At 40.2% G+C, this 8,209-nt stretch overlaps 1 pseudogene; it reads right to left on the bottom strand.

Moving 5' to 3' along the window:
* Nucleotides 1-6,008: 6,008 nt before the first annotated feature.
* On the bottom strand, nucleotides 6,009-6,839 carry LOC110308565 (annotated as a pseudogene).
* Between the last annotated feature and the right edge of the window lie 1,370 nt (nucleotides 6,840-8,209).

The following is an 8,209-nucleotide window of genomic DNA, read 5'->3' as shown; positions in this document are numbered from 1 at the left end:
CTCTCCTCTCCTCTCCTCTCCTCTCCTCTCCTCTCCTTTCCCTTTTCCCTTTCTGCTTGTAAGAGGCAGCTTGTCAAAGCAGGATTAAAACCCAGAATTCCCAAGCATCCAAAGCTTCCAATTTATTTAATCTAAGAGCAGTTCTCTGAGAAAACACACAATCTCTATACACTAAATGTCTCAAATAACCTAAAGGTCTATCATGCTGAATCTTTTTTGAAGCTACCATCATCCCACACTTAGTCAAACATTTTCCACCCATTAGCAAAACCTGCTCTGCCTGCTCTCCACTTTCTGCAACCAACAAAAACACCATCTACAAAAGGAATTATATATGTTTGAGGATATGATTCTCTAACTTTTAATAGAGCCTTATCTACAATTCTTTTTACACAATGTAGAATTGGGGAGTTGTAAATAAAGTAATAGTAAGAATTGAGCTATTCTTTGACTTTTATGAAGTCTCTTTTAATGCTTTAACCATAATTTTTAAATTTTCCCCAAAGTATCAGAATCTACAACTCGAAGTTTTTCTTATAACTGGGGATGTGTCCCATAACAAGGTCCACAGTTCCTGAACGGGGCCAAGAGGCTGCCCCTTATCTAGTTTTTTGTCTTACCTGCTTCTTTAGTGAGCAGACTCCCATCTTTATGGGACTTACACTCCTTCCTCCAAGGTTCTCTTCACCACAGCACAGGCAGAGACCTAGAGGAAGGCCCTTCCTGTTTCCGGAGGGATTTTTACAGTCCTTCCTCAGGTATCCCGATTTTCCACAACTGAAACATGTACCTTCATTCCCCTGAGAACGTGTTTCATTCTCACGGGTGTTCTTAACATTGGTGCTGAGTTTCTGTTCCTTCATTGCTACAGTGTAGGCCTTTTGCACTACGGCTAGTTGAGACGTCTAAACATGCTTTAATGTCAGACTGCCCCACGGTAAAAGTTACTCGTCCTCCTCAAACTGATGATTCTTTATCAGTCGGTCTGCAGCACCAAGACGAGATCCTATCCTTGCCTGAGAAGTAAAGAAGAAAAAAAGAAAGAGATAAAAGTCTTACCTGTCCGGAGTCCCTGATTCTGACGCCATCCTGCCACGGGCCAGACTGTAAGAAAGCATGCAAGACTCTCCACACTATTACAGGAACAAATCTGGGGCATTCTAGCTATGGAAATGCCAAGGTTCCAGGAGACTAAGTTTCCATGAACTTTTCACCTCAGCACTGCATCCAGGTTTTTAGGCCAGTCACCCGTGTCACTACTGGAGTGGGTATAGTAGCCATTCATGGCTTAGTGGCTCATACAACTAATTTTATCACTTGGGAGGCACGAAATTCCTGTGAGGAGTTCCAGGTTAGCCTGGAATACAGTGTGGCACTATGTCACAAAGGGAGTGTGGAACATTCATATACAATATAAAAAGTTTGCCAAAATGGTAATCTCAGATAGGATTGGATTTTCTTTACCCTGATATAAATAGAGGTGTTTAGCAACCTTGTGTCACAGGAAAAGAAAGTGAAAGGAATCATTTGTTTCCTGTTTCCACTGTAGGACTGTAACACACAGGAACATGTGTATAAAATTTCACATTAGCAAAATCCTAAGACTATAACGTCACACAGGTAATTATTTAAGTATAATTATATCCAATGCATAACTTGAGACATGTTCCTAAACATTTTATTTAGCTGAAAATAAAATTTAAATAGATGTCACATGTTTTACTTGGAAACTCTCTTCAGATTAAACCTATGTACCTCACAGAAGACTAATGACAACACACACAAAATGCCTCCGGAGGTTGGTTTAGAAATATTCCAAGGATATTTTCCTGTTTGCATGTATTTATGTTTTTATTACTTATGATTGTAATGTGAGGTCATTATTTTCCCTGGATTTGTTAGTATAGATCAACTCAGTTGATGGCCATGGTAGTTAGGATAGATAGCAAAACCAGGGAAGAAACTAAGATCAGAGAGACCTAAGAACATTGAAGTCAGAGCGTGGCCTCCAGATGAGAATGCTATTGCCTATGGTATACTAAAGAAAATTTACTTTTAGCTCCTTTTCTCCATGGCAGTGGAGCTCTAGCACCTTTTCCTTGAATGTGGGTGAGCACTACAACTGCATTGATCATAATCACAGCAAAATGGACCATGTGGCTGTTGTTAATTTAGTTCCACTTTATGTCTCCTACAACACTCTTTTGGAATGCTATAGGCTGTATCCTGATAGTTCAATTTTCTTCAGCCTGTCATGTTGGAAAGACCTTGTATAGGCCTTGGCATAGACTTCCTGTTGTCTATCCCCATAAGCTGATGTGAAAGCGAAGCTGTTGGGCTCCAAAGCCACCTGAGTGAGCTACCAAATAAATTCCTTCAACACTGTGGAATAAAAGAAGCATCCAGCTGAGGCTTGCTTAAGGTGGAAAATTAAGGGTTCTTCAGAAGGTCAGTTGTGTTGGATGGTGTTTTTCTGGGGCAAGAACATGAGGAGTGTTTTCCTGAAGTAGGCGGTGAGGTGAAAGGATGTTTTGCTAAAGCAAACATGTGAAAGGACACGTGATGAAGAATTCTTAGATATTAGCAGATGTGTATTGGTCCATTTTACATTGTGTAATTGAACTTCATTTGTTGTGACTCTAGAGAGAGAAATGCACCTAAAACTTTTGGAGATACACTGTGGCCTCTTGTCACTTCCTCAGTGATATCAGTTGAGACAGATTCATGTGGAGTTAAGTCAGTTAAGTCAGAATCATGTACTGAGGCAAGTCACATGATAAGGCAAGACCAATTTAGGACTGGTGATGTTTGGATGGAGTAATAAATAGGACATAATAGACTGTGAAAAAGGCTTGCTGGTAGAGCTAATTGTGCAATGCTGGTTGGTCTTCCATCTTCGCTGATCTTCACTGAGAGAAGCACAGCTAAGAACTTCATCTGCATCCCTGAGGATCCTGGCCCCTCCTGTTGACTTAACATCAAATCAGTTGATGCCTGGCTGTCCCTCCTAGGTCATGCAACCACTGCTGCCATCCCAATACTGTTGAACTAGACTGCTGGTATATCATGGAATGTCTGAGAGTGGATAGATCTGCAGCTGCTAACCTGTAAACTGAACTGCAGGTTTTTCCTGACAACACAGATGGGATATGCTCCAAAGAATCGTTTCTAAACAGCTCCACTTCCCCGATATCCTTTCTTTTCCACTACCTCTGGTGGGTGGTGGGCTATAAGGGATGTTAAAGACTTTAAGAACCATCCTTAAAAGTAGACTTCGAAAAAAATTAAAGTTATACCTAGCTAAATTTGATTTTCAAGGGAAGACTGTCTTTTTAAGTGAATCACAGTTTGGATGTTGTATAGTTTTGTGGTCAATAAAGAGAGCAATGGATAGTAACAAGAATTCTTTGAACCTATGATGATTTTAGAAAGAAATGCTTTCATTAACTTGAACATTTGGACTTCTCCTTTAGCATATTAATTTGTAGTACAGTTCTGGATGGGATGAGCTCTATCTTGAATGCTCTACTTACAGCACCTAGAACTGAGTTGCCTTAGCTGAGACTCAGCTTTGAGTTCTTTTTCCATGTTCTAGACTTCCTTGAAGCTAAGAGATGTTCTGTAGCTTTGTTGGGAAAGATTATGGGATGTTTAAAAGCTAACCTAAGCAATAATTTTACTATAATAGAATGCAAACCTGTTGCTAGATGCAGAGGAAGAAAAGGAAGCACAGAAGAGGTGACAATGTTGGGCAAAGTCAGGAGTGGATGTGCAGAAACATCCAGAGGAAAACACCAGTAGCTACACCTGATAAAGGTATTGTGTGGACAGAGAGGTTAGGAGAATTCAGACAGACTGTGAGAGCCACTGCAAGGAGCATAATCAGGAATTGCAAAGGAGAATGATATAAGAAGGGTAGGAGGTGCTGATCTAAGACATCAGGGCCAAAAGACTACTAATTCTTTTGTGAGGAAAGATTAAATAAAACTTGGGCTTTAATTGCTGATATTTATCACTCACTTGTTAAGTAAATCTGTTTGTAGTTTTAATTTGGCTCTTTCAAATACAGTCTTTTGAGTGTTTTCCCATTGTTTTTTTCTTTAAAGATTACAGTGGAGATCTCTATACAACACTGTCAAGTGATTTCAAAAGATTATTTTGTTATATAATCTTGAGACCTAAGCGTAGATGAGTTTGGAATTAGCAAGGCTTCACTATAATGACTGCTAATCAGATGATATACACCCAGGAGTGGCTTGCTCTCTTTGCCAATGGCTGAAGATGTTTCACATAGTTCACTTTTATAAAATACTTGCTTGTTTAAAGTGCAACAAATATGGAAAGGAATGGCTTATTTTCATTTTAGCATTAAATATAGCATGCTTTGTTTTGCATATACTAGAAAAATAATTTTATCTAATTAATACATATAATAATAATAATCATAATAATAATAATTCAGTTGTACTTATGAGCCCTTCATCCAAGGAAGTGCAAATCTTTTAAACAAGCTACTTCTAAAGCTGTCACATCTTAATGCATGCAGCGACAGAGAAGCCCTGACTTGGCAAGTTCCTACATTACCTTAATAGGCTGGATGACTTCCTAGGTTAGCTAAGGTGGGCCCCTTGGAGGACCTTACAAGTGTTTTATTAGGAAATAAGGAGTACACATAAAGGTTTGCTTATAATGTGCATGCTGGTATTATTCTTAATATACATTCATAGTCTACAAAACTAATGGTTTCTTCAGAGCCAATAATGCTGCATGCTAGAAAACAGATTAGTAACAGTTCACATAGATTCAGAATCCATAATGTTGACCACACAGCAACAGTAAAATATCCATGAAATGCTACCATGGCATGGCCAGTTATTATAAACAATAGTTCAGTGGTTTGACATTTCCAACAGTAAAATATCTAGGCTTTTGAACTTTAAAATAACTCCTAATAAATTTCAGTCAGAGCAGGGAAGACAAATATACCTGGAAGATGCTGGCTCATTTTCCTTCTTTCTTACCCTGCTGCTGGAGCAATTGCTCTCTGACTCGATTACCTGATGATGAAATAATAAATTTCTAGACACCTAGAAAGCTGCTATACATTTGAAACTCCAGGGCAAGAGTGAACAATTATTTTGATTTTGAGCTTAACTTGTTCTATTTGGAGTATGTATTATTCCATGGTGGATGAGTATCCATGTACAAGAAATAACTATTTAATATCTTTCAAAAATCTGTGCACCTGTGCACAGAACAAACCCTGTGCCACAGCTCTCCACACCCAAATCCTGCCCAGAGATAGCTGATCTCCCAGGGGTGCTGACACACCTAAGATCACAGGCTCATAGGTTCACAGGAGGGAAAAGCTACAGTCAGAGACAGAAACACTAGCAAACATCAGAGATAACCAGATGGCGAGAGGCAAGCTCAAGAACATGAGCACTAGAAACCAAGGCTACTTGTCATCATCAGAACCCAGTTCTCCCACCACAGCAATCACTAGATATCCCAAGACACCAGAAAAGCAAGACTCTGATTCAAAATCACATAACATAATAACCACATCTTTTTTTTTTTTGTGGTTGTTATTTTCCAATTTATTTAGGTTTGATCATCAGCAGTCAGACTGAAGGCCCACATTAATCCAAATGAGTTTAACACAAGGGCAGGGTATGATTCAGAGTTTGAAAGGAGGCTCCTGTGTTGGTGAGAGGAGCTGCTAAGCTGACAGTGGCCCTAGTGCTGTGGTGACACCACAGTCAAGGTCACTGCCAGAGTAAAGGTCCTCTGCCAACAGAGACATTCACAAGAGGAGATTCAGAGCAGAACAAGCCTGTGCACGGAAACAAGGAAGAGATTCCATAAATCTGAGCATCCCAACAGGAGACTGAGTGGCCGATGGAGGTGCAGCAGTGTCAGCCTCGGGTGAATAGTCAGGGCAGTGCAGACACGAGGTTGCCACCCACGGCATGAGCAGACACAGGACTCGGGTGTCCGTCTGTGACTGCTGACTTTCATCCAAGGAGTTCTTTGGTCTTTGCTGCCAGATGCTGGTCCAGCTCTGCCACCGTGTCGTCTGCCATTTGGCTGATCTGATTCTCGATGAGTCTAATGGTGTCCTCCGAGGTTTTGTCCTTTGACTTCTTCAGTTTATATTCATTGCATTAGTGCGAACCTTCCGTAAATTTTCTTAGGCCTTGTTGGTGCTCTGTTTGGCCAATTTTACCAGCATTTCTCTGTGTTCCCTGGTTACTTTAGGAATGGGTGCCCGAATTAGTGTTCCTTCCACTTCTGGGTTCAGATTCATTCCACTTTCGCTTATAGCCTTGATAGCTGCAGCTGTACACTCTGGAAAGCTGGCCATATTCACCAGAATCACCTGTGGGGACTTCATGGAAATCTGGCCAATCTGATTTAGAGCAACCTTCCCATCAGCAGTTACCACAGTAATATGATCAAGGGATCCTGGTGCAGTCCTTATGTTGAGAGTCTTATTGAAATTATCCTTAAGTGCTTTTGTCACAGATTTCATGTCTTTATCAACCTCTTCCAAGCTGATTATATCCTCAACCAAGGCTCTATTAATGGTCACTCTGGCCTGCGTCTGTCCTTTCCCTTTAGCTTTGGCTTTCTTGGTTGCAAAATGGCGAACTGGTACTGCTGGGTAGGCTGAGTACTGCCTATGGTCATGTTGTCTTCCACTCACTGTCTTCATGGAAACTTCTGAAACAGGTCTGGTCAAAGCAGCATGGTAAATGCGAAAAGCAGGGTGCAGCAGGCGAAAGCATCTTATTCCCAAGGCCATGATGGAAGAGAATCCTCAGAAGCAGCCACAGCAACAGCCGAGATTATAGAGAAACACACGCGGGACCATAACCACATCTTTAAGAAGGACATAAATAGCTCTTAAGCTCTCACCTTTCTTTTCTTTTCTTTTCTTTTCTCTTCTCTTCTCTTCTCTTCTTTTCTTTTCTTTCTTCTTCCTTTTTTTTTAATGCAAACTGCAAGAGGACTTTTATTTCAAGAGCGCTCTTGGACCACGCAGGGGTAGAGGACCGTGGCTCGCTGAGTAGCTGGGAGAGGGAGTATTTAAAGGAAAAAAACACAACTCATGGGGTGGGAAGGGCGGTGTTGGAAAATACCAAAAATACCAGTTAAGAGTCACAAGGAAGTGCAAACTCACAAGAGTCACAAGGAATACCTGATAATTGTGTGGGTTATTTATCAAGACAGTTTCTATGAGCCCCTAACAATAGCACATTTGCATAGCAGGTTCTATGAAGGGGTCAGGGTGGTTCTTTTTGAACAAACACTCCCTGAACCCAGGAAGCTGGTGGGTCCCTATCTGTTTTATGATTAGCATGCCTTGGAGCTTTCAGTCACAAAGGTCACATTCTCGAGCCTGGGCCTAAAGGCCTAGTTTTTATTTATTTTTTTTTATGTTTCACTTTTCATTCCCCATCCGTTAAAGGCTAGGCTCAAAACCAAAATATAAGAGCTCTCACCTTTCTTACTCTCATCTCTAGCTTTCCTTTTCCCCCTCAATTTCCCCCTTCTCTCCATGTAGCCATGGCTGGCTTTTCTCTTTCTTTTACCTTCTCTCTTTCTCTCTGTCTTTCTACAATAAAGCTCTAAAACCATTAAAAAAAGGATACAAACAACCCCCTTAAAGAAATACAGGAGAACATAGGTAAGAAGTTAGAAGCACTTAAAGAGGAAACACATGAATTCCTAAAAGAATTACAGGATAACACAACCAAACATGTGAAGATATTGAACAAAATTATTCAGGATCTAAAAATGGAAATAGAAACAATAAAGAAATCACAAAGGGAGACAACCCTGGAGATAGAAAACCTAAGAAAGAGATCAGGAGGCATAGATGCAAACATCAACAACAGAATACAAGATATAAAATAGAGAATCTCAGGCATAGAAGATACCACTGAAGACATTGAGACATTGGTCAAAGAAAATACAAAAAGCAAAAAGCTCCTAACTCAAAACATTCAAGAAATCCAGGACACAATGTAAAGAATTAACTTAAGAATAACAGGTATAGAAGAGAGGGAAAATTCCCAACTCAATGGACCAGCAAACATCTTCAAAAAATTATAGAAGAAAACTTCCATATCCTAAAGAAAGAGATGCTCATAAACATACATGAAGTCTACAGAACACCAAACAGATGGAACTAGAAAAGAAA

Source organism: Mus caroli, chromosome 13 (assembly GCF_900094665.2).
Source record: "Mus caroli chromosome 13, CAROLI_EIJ_v1.1, whole genome shotgun sequence".
In the NCBI taxonomy this organism is placed as follows: domain Eukaryota; kingdom Metazoa; phylum Chordata; class Mammalia; order Rodentia; family Muridae; genus Mus; species Mus caroli.
This window is presented reverse-complemented; position numbering and strand designations above follow the sequence as displayed.